This window comes from Ranitomeya imitator, chromosome 2 (assembly GCF_032444005.1).
Source record: "Ranitomeya imitator isolate aRanImi1 chromosome 2, aRanImi1.pri, whole genome shotgun sequence".
Taxonomy (NCBI): Eukaryota; Metazoa; Chordata; class Amphibia; order Anura; family Dendrobatidae; genus Ranitomeya; species Ranitomeya imitator.
In genome coordinates, this window is record NC_091283.1 from 211,476,584 (window position 1) to 211,489,396 (window position 12,813).

Here is a 12,813-nt window from a genome sequence, read left to right on the forward strand (position 1 = left end):
AAGGATGGGGACGCAGGATGGAGCAGGACATAAGGATGGGGACGCAGGATGGAGCAGGACATAAGGATGGGGACGCAGGATGGAGCAGGACATAAGGATGGGGATGCAGGATGGAGCAGCACATAAGGATGGGGACGCAGGATGGAGCAGCACATAAGGATGGGGACGCAGGATGGAGCAGCACATAAGGATGGGGACGCAGGATGGAGCAGGACATAAGGATGGGGACGCAGGATGGAACAGCACATAAGGATGGGGACGCAGGATGGAGCAGCATATAAGGATGGGGACGCAGGATGGAGCAGCACATAAGGATGGGGACGCAGGATGGAGCAGCACATAACAGTATGGGGACGCAGGATGGAGCAGCACATAAGGATTGGGACGCAGGATGGAGCAGCACATAAGGATGGGGACGCAGGATGGAGCAGCACATAACAGTATGGGGACGCAGGATGCAGCAGCACATAAGGATGGGGACGCAGGATGCAGCAGCACATAAGGATGGGGACGCAGGATGCAGCAGCACATAAGGATGGGGACGCAGGATGCAGCAGCGCATGACAGGATGGGGACGCAGGATGCAGCAGCACATAAGGATGGGGACGCAGGATGCAGCAGCGCATGACAGGATGGGGACGCATGATGGAGCAGCGCATGACAGGATGGGGACGCAGGATGGAGCAGCACATGACAGGATGGGGACGCAGGATGGGAGCAGCGCATCACAGGATGGGAGCAGCGCATCACAGGATGGGGATGCAGGATGGGAGCAGCGCATGACAGGATGGAGACGCAGGATGGGAGCAGCGCATGACAGGAAAGGGAACGCAGGATGGAGCAGCGCATGACAGGATGGGGACGCAGGATGGAGCAGCACATGACAGGATGGGGACGCAGGATGGAGCAGCGCATGGCAGGATGGGGACGCAGGATGGAGCAGCACATGACAGGATGGGGACGCAGGATGGAGCAGCACATACCATGATGGAGACAATATACCAATATAAATGCTCGCCACCCGGGCGTAGAACGGGTTCAATAGCTAGTATATATATATGTCAGTGAGACACATGTATATGTATATATATGTATATTTCATACAGCGCTAGATAGCAGAAAAGCCGGTAATTCAATTACCGGCTTTTGCTATCTCCTTCCCAAACCCGACATGATATGAGACATGGTTTACATACAGTAAACCTTTTCATATCCCTTTTTTTGCATATTCCTCACTACTAATGTTAGAGGCGTCTATGTGCCAAATTTGAGGGCTCTAGCTGTTAAAATAAAGGGTTAAATCGCAGAAAAAAATAGCGTGGGCTCCAGCGCAATTTTCTCCGCCAGAGTGGGAAAGCCAGTGACTGAGGGCAGATATTAATAGCCTAGAGAAGGACCATGGATATTGCCCCCCCCCTGGCTAAAAACACCTGCCCCCAGCCACCCCAGAAAGGCACATCTGTAAGATGCGCCTATTCTGGCACTTAGCCTCTCTCTTCCTACTCCCGAGTGGCGGTGGGATATGGGGTAATAAAGGGTTAATGCCACCTTGCTATTGTAAGGTGACATTAAGCCTGGTTAATAATGGAGAGGCATCAATAAGACACCTATCCATTATTAATCCAATAGTAGTAAATGGTTAATAAAACACACACACATTAGGAATAAAGTATTTTAATGAAATAAAGACACAGGGTGTTGTAATAGATTATTATACTCTTAATCCAAATGATGACCCTTGTTCTGTAAAACAGGAAAAATAAAAAAAAAACAATATCCCATACCTTTCCGCCGTTACAGTCATGTCCCACAATGTAAATCCATCTGAAGGGGTTAAATAATTTTACAAGCAGGAGCCTGCTAATGCAGTTGTGCACCTGACTGTAAAATCTGGGGAATGAATGGAAAGCAGGGGAACGTAGCTACCTAGACTTGCGGTGCTGTGTTCCCTGCTGGCATAACCTCATATGAACTCGAGCGTGAGAAAATATTCAGAAAAATTCCCACGCTTGAGTGGGAATCTGCACCTTCCTCTTTATCCCCGTGTAAGGTGGTATAGTAAGCGGTAAGGGAAACCTGACTTTCAGCAGGGTCAGATTCTGGCCGTGTAGAGTGCAAGGGGAATGTAGTGGTCTGGGTCAATGTACCAGCAGACTCATCTGTGGCTGAGCAATGGGCAGGATGAGGAGGAAACACAGATATAGGCCCAAATAATAAAGTAGGCTAAATGCAGTTCAAAATTGGTAACAGGACTAAACAGGCGGCATAGCTTTGTTCAGTGGAGGACAACTGTAATGAGTGGTGCAGACACAGTTAGTAGGCCCAAATACAAAAGTAGGCTAAATGAAGTTAAAAATTGGTAACAGGACAAAACAGGCGGCCTAGCTTTGTTCAGTGAAGGACAACTGTAATGAGTGGCGCAGACACAGTTAGTAGGCCCAAATACAAAAGTAGACTAAATGCAGTTCAAAATTGGTAACAGGACTAAACAGGCGGCATAGCTTTGTTCAGTGGTGGCCAACTGTAATGAGTGGCGCAGACACAGTTAGTAGGCCCAAATACAAAAGTAGGCTAAATGCAGTTCAAAATTGGTAACAGGATTAAACAGGTGGCATAGCTTTGTTCAGTGGAGGACAACTGTAATGAGTGGCGCAGACACAGTTAGTAGGCCCAAAATAAAAAAGTAGGCTAAATGCAGTTCAAAATTGGTAACAGGACTAAACAGGCGGACTAGCTTTGTTCAGTGCAGGACAACTGTAATGAGTGGCGCAGACACAGTTAGTAGGCCCAAATACAAAAGTAGGCTAAATGAAGTTCAAAATTGGTAACAGGACTAAACAGGTGGCCTAGCTTTGTTCAGTGGAGGACAACTGTAATGAGTGGCGCAGACACAGATTGAAGGCCCACAATAAAAAAGTAGGCTAAATGCAGTTCCAAATTGGTAACAGGACTAAACAGGCGGCATTGCTTTGTTCAGTGGAGGACAACTGTAATGACTGGCGCAGACTCAGTTAGCAGGCCCAAATACAAAAGTAGGCTAAATGCAGTTTCAAATTGGTAACAGGACTAAACAGGCGGCATAGCTTTGTTCAGTGGAGGACAACTGTAATGAGTGGCGCAGACACATGTAGTAGGCCCAAAATACAAATGTAGGCTAAAAGCAGTTCTAAATTGGTAACAGGACTAAACAGGCAGCATAGTTAGGTACTGGGGTGGGCTCCTCTGCTGAGTAGCAGACAGTGGTAGTAGGCGCAAAGTGTTAACAGGTCTAAATGGAGGCCAGGGCCCCTGTATATTTTAACTATCATCTATCATTTCAACAAATTTGTATTGGCAGTGCCATTGAAGGATTTAACAGCACAGACTACACAGTGGTGGAGCAGGGAGAGGTAAGTATTGCAAGTGGTAGAGCACTGTTCGAGCTGGGGGGAACACTCTCTCGTGGGCGGCGGTACTGGCACAGGGCCCCTCATATTACGACGGTGTGTCTGACGTTGGTTGTGCACCATCACCATCAGAGACACTTCATTGTACTATGAGGGACCCTGTGCCAGTGCCGTCGCCCAAGAGTGGGCACACCCACCTGTCCAGGCAAACGGCAATCGCACGGGTGCTTGCGCCAGGTGGTGACCACGGCCCTGTGGGGGGAGTCAGCCCATATAGGGAGGTATAAAAATGGCCTATGGTGGACATTCAGCAGCTGCAAATGGCAGAATTGGAGAAGTCAGTAAGAGGAGGCCAAAAGCAAGACATTTTTCAGGCAAGCTACGTGTCAGCAGGAGAAGGTGGGGCAAAATAATTAGAAATCCATGATTGGTTCATTTTAATGAAGGTTAGATCATCAACATTCTGGGTAGCCAGACGTGTCCTTTTTTCGGTCAGTATTGAACCAGCAGCACTGAAGACTCTTTCTGACAGCACACTAGCAGCAGGGCAAGCGAGCTCCTGTAATGTATATTCTGCCAATTCAGGCCAGGTGTCTATTTTAGATGCCCAGTAATCAAAGGGAAATGACCTGTGAGGGAGAACATCGATAAGGGAGGAAAAGTAGTTCGTAACCATACTGGATAAATGCTGTCTCCTGTGAATCGATGCAGCACTACCTGTCATGTCAGCGGTCATTGCGAAATCACCTGGTCATAAAACCCCTCTGTCCAACGCCACTTCGGATTTGTGCTCCGCTAACACCTCTGCCATGTTGCCCCCTACGGCTCGTGTGAGAACCATCACCGCCGTTGTGTGCTCGGAATGCCTGAACCAAATGGTCTACAAGAGTTGCTTGTTTGGTAGCCAATATTTGCTCAAGGTTCTCATGTGGCATGATATTTTGCAATTTTCGTTTATAGTGTGGATCCAGGAGGCAGAACAACCAGTAATCGTCATTGGTCATCATTTTGATAATGCGGGGGTCCCTTTTTAGGATACGCAAGGCATACTCAGCCATGTGGGCCAATGTTCCAGGCGTCAATTCAATGCTTGTGCTGGGGTGAGGAGCACTTTCTTGCAAATCAACATCACTTGTGTCCCGCAAAAACCCTGTACCTGACAATGCAATGCCACCAGTTTCTATTGCCTCCAGTGAAGCATCCTCCTCCTATAAATATTCATCCCCATCATACTCCTCCTCCTCCTCTTCGTCCGCCACCTTGTCCAGGAGAGTTCCCTGAGCAGACAATGGCTGATTGTCATCAAGGCTTCACACCTCCTCGGCTGCAGACGCCAGCTCCCTAATGTGCCTCAAACTTTGCATCAGCAGACGCATTAGTGAGATGCTCATGCTTATGATGGCGTCGTCTGCACTTACCAGCTGTGTGCATTCCTCAAAACACTGAAAGACTTGACAGAGGTCTTGGAGTTTCGACCACCGCACACCAGACAACTCCATGTCTGCCATCCATCTGCCTGCCCGTGTATGTGTATCCTCCCACAAATTAATTACAGCACCACTCTGTTTGCACAGCCTCTGAACCATGTGCAGTGTGGAATTCCACCTTGTTGCAACGTCGATTACTAGGTGGTGAGGGGAAGATTCAGCGATCGCTGATGGTTCAGCATACGGTTGGAGTGTACGGGCGACCGGCGGATGTGCGAGCAAAGACTTCGCACCTTCAGGAGCAGGGCTGGTAACTCCGGATAATTTTTGAGGAAGCACTGCACCACCAGGTTCAAGGTGTGAGCCAGGCAAGGTATGTGTTTAAGTACTGAAAGGGCTATGGCAGCCAAAAAATTCCTTCCGTTATCACTGACTACCTTGCCTGCCTCAAGATGTACACTGCCCAGCCATGACTGAGTTTGTTGCTGCAAGTAGGGTTGAGCGAAACGGGTCGGCCATTTTCAGAAGTCGCCGACTTTTGGCAAAGTCGGGTTTCATGAAACCCGACCCCTGTGTGGGGTCGGCTAAGAGGTCGGCGATCTTCTGAATCTGGTATCGGAATTCCGATACCGAGTTCCGATATGTTTGCAATATCGTAAATCGGTATCGGAATCCATATTTAAGTGTAAAATAAAGATACCTATTAGGTATATACTCACCCTCGGACGCGCCCTGCTTCTTTCCGGCAGCCTTCCTTCCTAAGAATCAGCATTGGGTTTCGTGTTTCGGCCGACCCCGACCCCGACTTTTCTATAGGATCGGCCGATTTCACTCGACCCGACTTTTGAGAAAGTCGGGTTTCATGAAACCCGACCCGATCCTATAAAAGTAAAAGTTGCTCAACCCTAGCTACAAGTACTCGGCCAGTACTTCCGCGGTGTGTCTGTTGTCGCCCAAACACTTCATTTCTAACACAGCCTGCTGACGCTTTCCACTAGCTGTTCGATAATGGGATACCTCGTGTGCAACACTGGCAGCTGCGGATAGAGTGGTCGTGCGACTGCGCTCTGTGGACGAGCTTTCGCTTCTGGAGGAGGAGGAGGGGTGGCGAACGCCTACAGCCAACTGTTTCCTAGACTAGGCAGAACTGTCCCACTATGGCTGTCCCCTGTGGACCCTGCATCCACCACATTAACTGTTGTGAATTCTGTGGCTGAATTCACTCCTGTGGTCACAAGTGGTACTGCAGCTTCTGAGCTTCCTCCCTCAGGTGTTCTGGTGAGCTCGTTAACTGCTTCATTACTTAACTCCGCCTGATGCTGCTATCCTTGCTCCTTGTCAATGTTTCAGTGTTGGATCTGAGCTTCTCCTGATTGTTCCTGTGACCTGCTGCTCTGTATAGCTAAGTGCTTTTTGCTTTTTTGTTGCTTTTTTTCTGTCCAGCTTGTCTTTTGTTTTGCTGGAAGCTCTGAGACGCAAAGGGTGTACCGCCGTGCCGTTAGTTCGGCACGGTGGTTTTTTTTTGCCCCTTTGCGTGGTTTTGCTTTAGGGTTTTTTGTAGACTGCAAAGTTCGCTTTACTGTCCTCGCTCTGTCCTAGAATATCGGGCCCCACTTTGCTGAATCTATTTCATCCCTACGTTTTGTCTTTTCATCTTTCTCACAGTCATTATATGTGGGGGGCTGCCTTTTCCTTTGGGGAATTTCTCTGGGGCAAGTCAGGCCTATTTTTCTATCTTCAGGCTAGCTAGTTTCTTAGGCTGTGCCGAGTTGCCTAGGTAGTTGTTAGGCGCAATCCACAGCCGCTTTTAGTTGTGTTTAGGATAGGATCAGGTGTGCAGTCTACAGAGTTTCCACGTCTCAGAGCTCGTTCTTGTATTTTTGGGTATTTGTCAGATCACTGTGTGCGCTCTGATCGCTAAGCACACTGTGTTTCTGGATTGCCTTCATAACACCTGTCATTAGCAAACATAACAGTACAAGGAGCCAAACTAATGATTCTCAATAGAGGGAAAGAAAAAGTTCTGACATCATTTTTTTTTTTTTTTTTTTTCTGCTCTGTGTTCACTTTTTTTTTTTTTTCCCTAGACATTTGGGTGATTCTGGACACAGGTGTGGACATGGATATTCAGGGTCTGTGCTCTTCAATGGATAATCTCGTTATAAATGTACAAAAAATTCAAGATACTATTGATCAGAAATCTATGTTAGAACCAAGAATTCCTATTCCTGATTTGTTTTTTGGAGATAGAACTAAGTTTCTAAGTTTCAAAAATAATTGTAAGCTATTTCTGGCCTTGAAACCTCATTCTTCTGGTAATCCTATTCAACAGGTTTTGATTATTATTTCTTTTTTGTGCGGCGACCCTCAAGACTGGGCATTTTCTCTTGCGCCAGGAGACCCTGCATTGAGTAGTGTCGATGCGTTTTTCCTGGCGCTCGGATTGCTGTACGATGAGCCTAATTCAGTGGATCAGGCTGAGAAAAATTTGCTGGCTTTGTGCCAGGGTCAGGATGATATAGAAGTATATTGTCAGAAATTTAGGAAATGGTCAGTACTCACTCAGTGGAATGAATCTGCGCTGGCAGCTTTGTTCAGAAAGGGTCTCTCTGAGGCTCTTAAGGATGTCATGGTGGGATTTCCTATGCCTGCTGGTTTGAATGAGTCTTTGTCTTTGGCCATTCAGATCGGTCGACGCTTGCGCGAGCGTAAATCTGTGCACCATTTGGCGGTACTGCCTGAGGTTAAACCTGAGCCTATGCTCGGATTAAGGGGGCTAGTTGGTTCACTAAGATAGATCTTCGTGGTGCGTATAATCTGGTGAGAATCAGGCAAGGAGATGAATGGAAAACTGCATTCAATATGCCCGAGGGTCATTTTGAGTATCTAGTGATGCCGTTCGGACTTGCCAATGCTCCATCTGTGTTTCAGTCTTTTATGCATGACATCTTCCGTGAGTATCTGGATAAATTCCTGATTGTTTACTTGGATGACATTTTGATCTTCTCAGATGATTGGAAGTCTCATGTGAAGCAGGTCAGAATGGTTTTTCAGGTCCTGCGTGCTAACTCTTTGTTTGTGAAGGGATCAAAGTGTCTCTTCGGTGTGCAGAAAGTTTCATTTTTGGGGTTCATCTTTACCCCTTCTACTATCGAGATGGATCCAGTTAAGGTCCAAGCCATCCAGGATTGGATTCAGCCGACATCTCTGAAAAGTCTGCAAAAGTTCCTGGGCTTTGCTAATTTTTATCGTCGCTTCATCTGTAATTTTTCTAGCATTGCCAAACCATTGACCGATTTGACCAAGAAGGGTGCTGATTTGGTTAATTGGTCTTCTGCTGCTGTGGAAGCTTTTCAGGAGTTGAAGCGTCGTTTTTGTTCTGCCCCTGTGTTGTGTCAGCCAGATGTTTCTCTTCCGTTCCAGGTCGAGGTTGATGCTTCTGAGATTGGAGCAGGGGCGGTTTTGTCACAGAGAGGTTCTGATTGCTCAGTGATGAAACCATGTGCCTTCTTTTCCAGGAAGTTTTCGCCCGCTGAGCGTAATTATGATGTGGGCAATCGAGAGTTGCTGGCCATGAAGTGGGCATTCGAGGAGTGGCGTCATTGGCTTGAAGGAGCTAAGCATCGCGTGGTGGTATTGACTGATCATAAGAACTTGACTTATCTCGAGTCTGCCAAGCGCTTGAATCCTAGACAGGCCCGTTGGTCGTTATTTTTTGCCCGCTTCGACTTTGTGATTTCGTACCTTCCGGGCTCTAAAAATGTGAAGGCGGATGCTCTGTCTAGGAGTTTTGTGCCCGACTCTCCGGGTTTATCTGAGCCAGCGGGTATCCTCAAGGAAGGAGTCATTGTGTCTGCCATCTCCCCTGATTTGCGGCGGGTGCTGCAAAAATTTCAGGCGAATAAACCTGATCGTTGTCCAGCAGAGAAACTGTTCGTCCCTGATAGGTGGACTAATAAACTTATCTCTGAACTTCATTGTTCGGTGTTGGCTGGTCATCCTGGAATCTTTGGTACCAGAGAGTTAGTGGCTAGATCCTTCTGGTGGCCATCTCTGTCACGGGATGTACGTACTTTTGTGCAGTCCTGTGGGATTTGTGCTAGGGCTAAGCCCTGCTGTTCTCGTGCCAGTGGGTTGCTTTTGCCCTTGCCGGTCCCAAAGAGGCCTTGGACACATATTTCGATGGATTTCATTTCTGACCTTCCCGTTTCTCAAAAGATGTCAGTCATTTGGGTGGTCTGTGATCGCTTTTCTAAAATGGTCCATCTGGTGCCCTTGGCTAAATTGCCTTCCTCCTCTGATTTGGTACCTTTGTTCTTTCAGCATGTGGTTCGGTTGCATGGCATTCCTGAGAATATTGTTTCTGACAGAGGTTCCCAGTTTGTTTCAAGGTTTTGGCGAGCCTTTTGTGGTAGGATGGGCATTGACCTATCCTTTTCCTCGGCTTTCCATCCTCAGACTAATGGCCAGACCGAACGAACCAATCAGACCTTGGAAACATATCTGAGATGTTTTGTTTCTGCAGACCAGGATGATTGGGTGTCCTTTTTGCCGTTGGCTGAGTTCGCCCTTAATAATCGGGCCAGCTCGGCTACCTTGGTTTCTCCATTTTTTTTGCAATTCTGGGTTCCATCCTCGTTTCTCTTCAGGACAGGTTGAGTCTTCGGACTGTCCTGGTGTGGATTCTGTGGTGGATAGGTTGCAGCAGATCTGGACTCAGGTAGTGGACAATTTGATCTTGTCCCAGGAGAAAGCTCAACTTTTCGCTAATCGCAGACGCCGTGTGGGTCCCCGACTTCGTGTTGGGGATCTGGTTTGGTTATCTTCTCGTCATATTCCTATGAAGGTTTCCTCTCCTAAATTTAAACCTCGTTTTATTGGTCCGTATAGGATTTCTGAGGTTCTCAATCCTGTGTCTTTTCGTTTGACCCTCCCAGACTCCTTTTCCATACATAATGTATTCCATAGGTCGTTGTTGCGGAGATACGTGGCACCTATGGTTCCATCTGTTGAGCCTCCTGCCCCGGTTTTGGTGGAGGGGGAATTGGAGTATATTGTGGAGAAGATTTTGGATTCTCGTGTTTCTAGACGGAAACTCCAGTATCTGGTTAAATGGAAGGGTTATGCTCAGGAAGATAATTCCTGGGTTTTTGCCTCTGATGTTCATGCTTCCGATCTTGTTCGTGCCTTTCATGCGGCTCATCCTGGTCGGCCTGGGGGCTCTGGTGAGGGTTCGGTGACCCCTCCTCAAGGGGGGGGTACTGTTGTGAATTCTGTGGCTGAATTCACTCCTGTGGTCACAAGTGGTACTGCAGCTTCTGAGCTTCCTCCCTCAGGTGTTCTGGTGAGCTCGTTAACTGCTTCATTACTTAACTCCGCCTGATGCTGCTATCCTTGCTCCTTGTCAATGTTTCAGTGTTGGATCTGAGCTTCTCCTGATTGTTCCTGTGACCTGCTGCTCTGTATAGCTAAGTGCTTTTTGCTTTTTTGTTGCTTTTTTTCTGTCCAGCTTGTCTTTTGTTTTGCTGGAAGCTCTGGGACGCAAAGGGTGTACCGCCGTGCTGTTAGTTCGGCACGGTGGTTTTTTTTTTCCCCTTTGCGTGGTTTTGCTTTAGGGTTTTTTGTAGACTGCAAAGTTCGCTTTACTGTCCTCGCTCTGTCCTAGAATATCGGGCCCCACTTTGCTGAATCTATTTCATCCCTACGTTTTGTCTTTTCATCTTTCTCACAGTCATTATATGTGGGGGGCTGCCTTTTCCTTTGGGGAATTTCTCTGGGGCAAGTCAGGCCTATTTTTCTATCTTCAGGCTAGCTAGTTTCTTAGGCTGTGCCGAGTTGCCTAGGTAGTTGTTAGGCGCAATCCACAGCCGCTTTTAGTTGTGTTTAGGATAGGATCAGGTGTGCAGTCTACAGAGTTTCCACGTCTCAGAGCTCGTTCTTGTATTTTTGGGTATTTGTCAGATCACTGTGTGCGCTCTGATCGCTAAGCACACTGTGTTTCTGGATTGCCTTCATAACACCTGTCATTAGCAAACATAACAATTAACCCAGTGTGCCGTGATGGACACGTAATGTTCCTGGCCATGCCTACTGGTCCATGCATCTGTTGTGAGTTGCACCTTTCTACTGACTGATTGGCTCAGTGCATGGACAATGCGGTCTTTGACATGCTGGTGGAGGTCTGGGATGGCTTTTCTCGCAAAGAAGTGTCGACTGGGTAGGTCATAGCGTGGTACTGCGTAGGCCATCAGGGCTTTGAAAGCTTCGCTTTCAACCAACCGGTAGGGCATCATCTCTAACGAGATTAGTCTAGCAATGTGGGCGTTCAAACCCTGTGTACGTGGATGAGTACTTTCTTTTCCTAATGAGAGTCTCTTGTAGGGTGAGCTGGACTGGAGAGGTGCACATGGTGGAGCTAGCGGTGGTGGTGGACATGGCGGATTGAGAGAGGGTTGGTGATGGTATTCTCGATGTTGGCCTACATACAGTGTCATTGTTTCCTACCAATAACCTTGTGATTCCCTGACTGCTTTGGCCTTGCAACGATACCTCCACATTTGCTGCTGGTGGTGTCCTAACCGGTGGGCTTACAGTGAGGAAAGCAATGTAGCATTGCTGACTACCTTCATTCTGAACAGGCGCACCAACGGTACGGGAAGTTTGGTAGTTAGTCCAGGCTTGCAAGTGCATGCTGGTTAAATGTCTAAACATGCATGTTGTATTTAAATTTTGAAGATTCTTCCCTCTGCTAAAGGTCTTTGAGCATTTCTTACAGATAACTTTTGACTGATCATTCGGATCTTGGTTAAAAAATTGCCACACTGCACTCTTCCTACTATGGAATACCTTTTCAGGCATTGCACACTGTGCTACTTTCACCAGATGGCCACGCTGTCCTAAAATTGTTTTTGTTTTTGACAAACGTTTTTGGCCTGATACGGGCCTGCCAGATGACAGCTGTTGAGATGTAGATGGCTGCTGCGGATCATCCTCCACAGCTTCTGAGCTACTGGCAGCGGTACCCTCTTCCCCCAATGGCTGCCAATCTGGGTCAACAACTGGGTCATCTATCACCTCCTCTTCAATGTCATGTGCACCTTCCTCTTTGTCACCGTGTAAGGTGCTATAGCGTTTGGTACGGGGCATCATAGCCTCATCAGGGTCAGATTCTAGCTCAGTACACTGTGAGGACAATGTCGTGATCTGAGTCAATGGAACAGCATTATAATCTAGCTGTGGCTGTGCATCAGTGCACTCCATGTCCGATTCATCTTGTAATGGGCAGTTAACAGTTTCCCGTTCTAACCCAGGCACGGTATGTGTAAAGGGTTCCATGGAGTAACCTGTTGTATCGCCTGACGCATCCTTCACTTTTGGTTTGGGTGAAGGACACAAGGAAACGTCTTCTTCCTGTTATGAACTGGTGGTTTAGGAGCAACATGGGACGAGCTCTGAAGGAAGTGGTACCTGTACTGACCGCAGTCCCTGAGCTCAACACAACACTAGAAGTAGCCGTGGGATGCTCCTGGCACTCCCTAGGCACCTTGTCACAGCCTGAGAACTAACTACCCCTAAAGATAGAAACAGGAAAACTATCTTGCCTCAGAGAAAATCCCCAAAGGATAGATAGCCCCCCACAAGTAATGACTGTGAGTGGAGAGGGAAAAGACATACACAGAATGAAACCAGGATGTAGCACAGGAGGCCAGTCTAGCTAGATAGATAGGACAGGATGGAATTCTGTTAGATAATACTCATTTTCTTCCTGAAAATGATTGCAATCACAAACTCTTTGGTATTATTATCTTCATTTAATTTGTCTTAAATGAAAAAACACAAAAGAGAATGAAGCAAAAGGCAAAACATTGATCATTTCACACAAAACTGTAAAAATGGGCCAGACAAAAGTATTGGCACCCTAAGCCTAATACTTGGTTGCACAACCTTTAGCCAAAATAACTGTGACCAACCGCTTCCGATAACCATCAATGAGTTTCTTA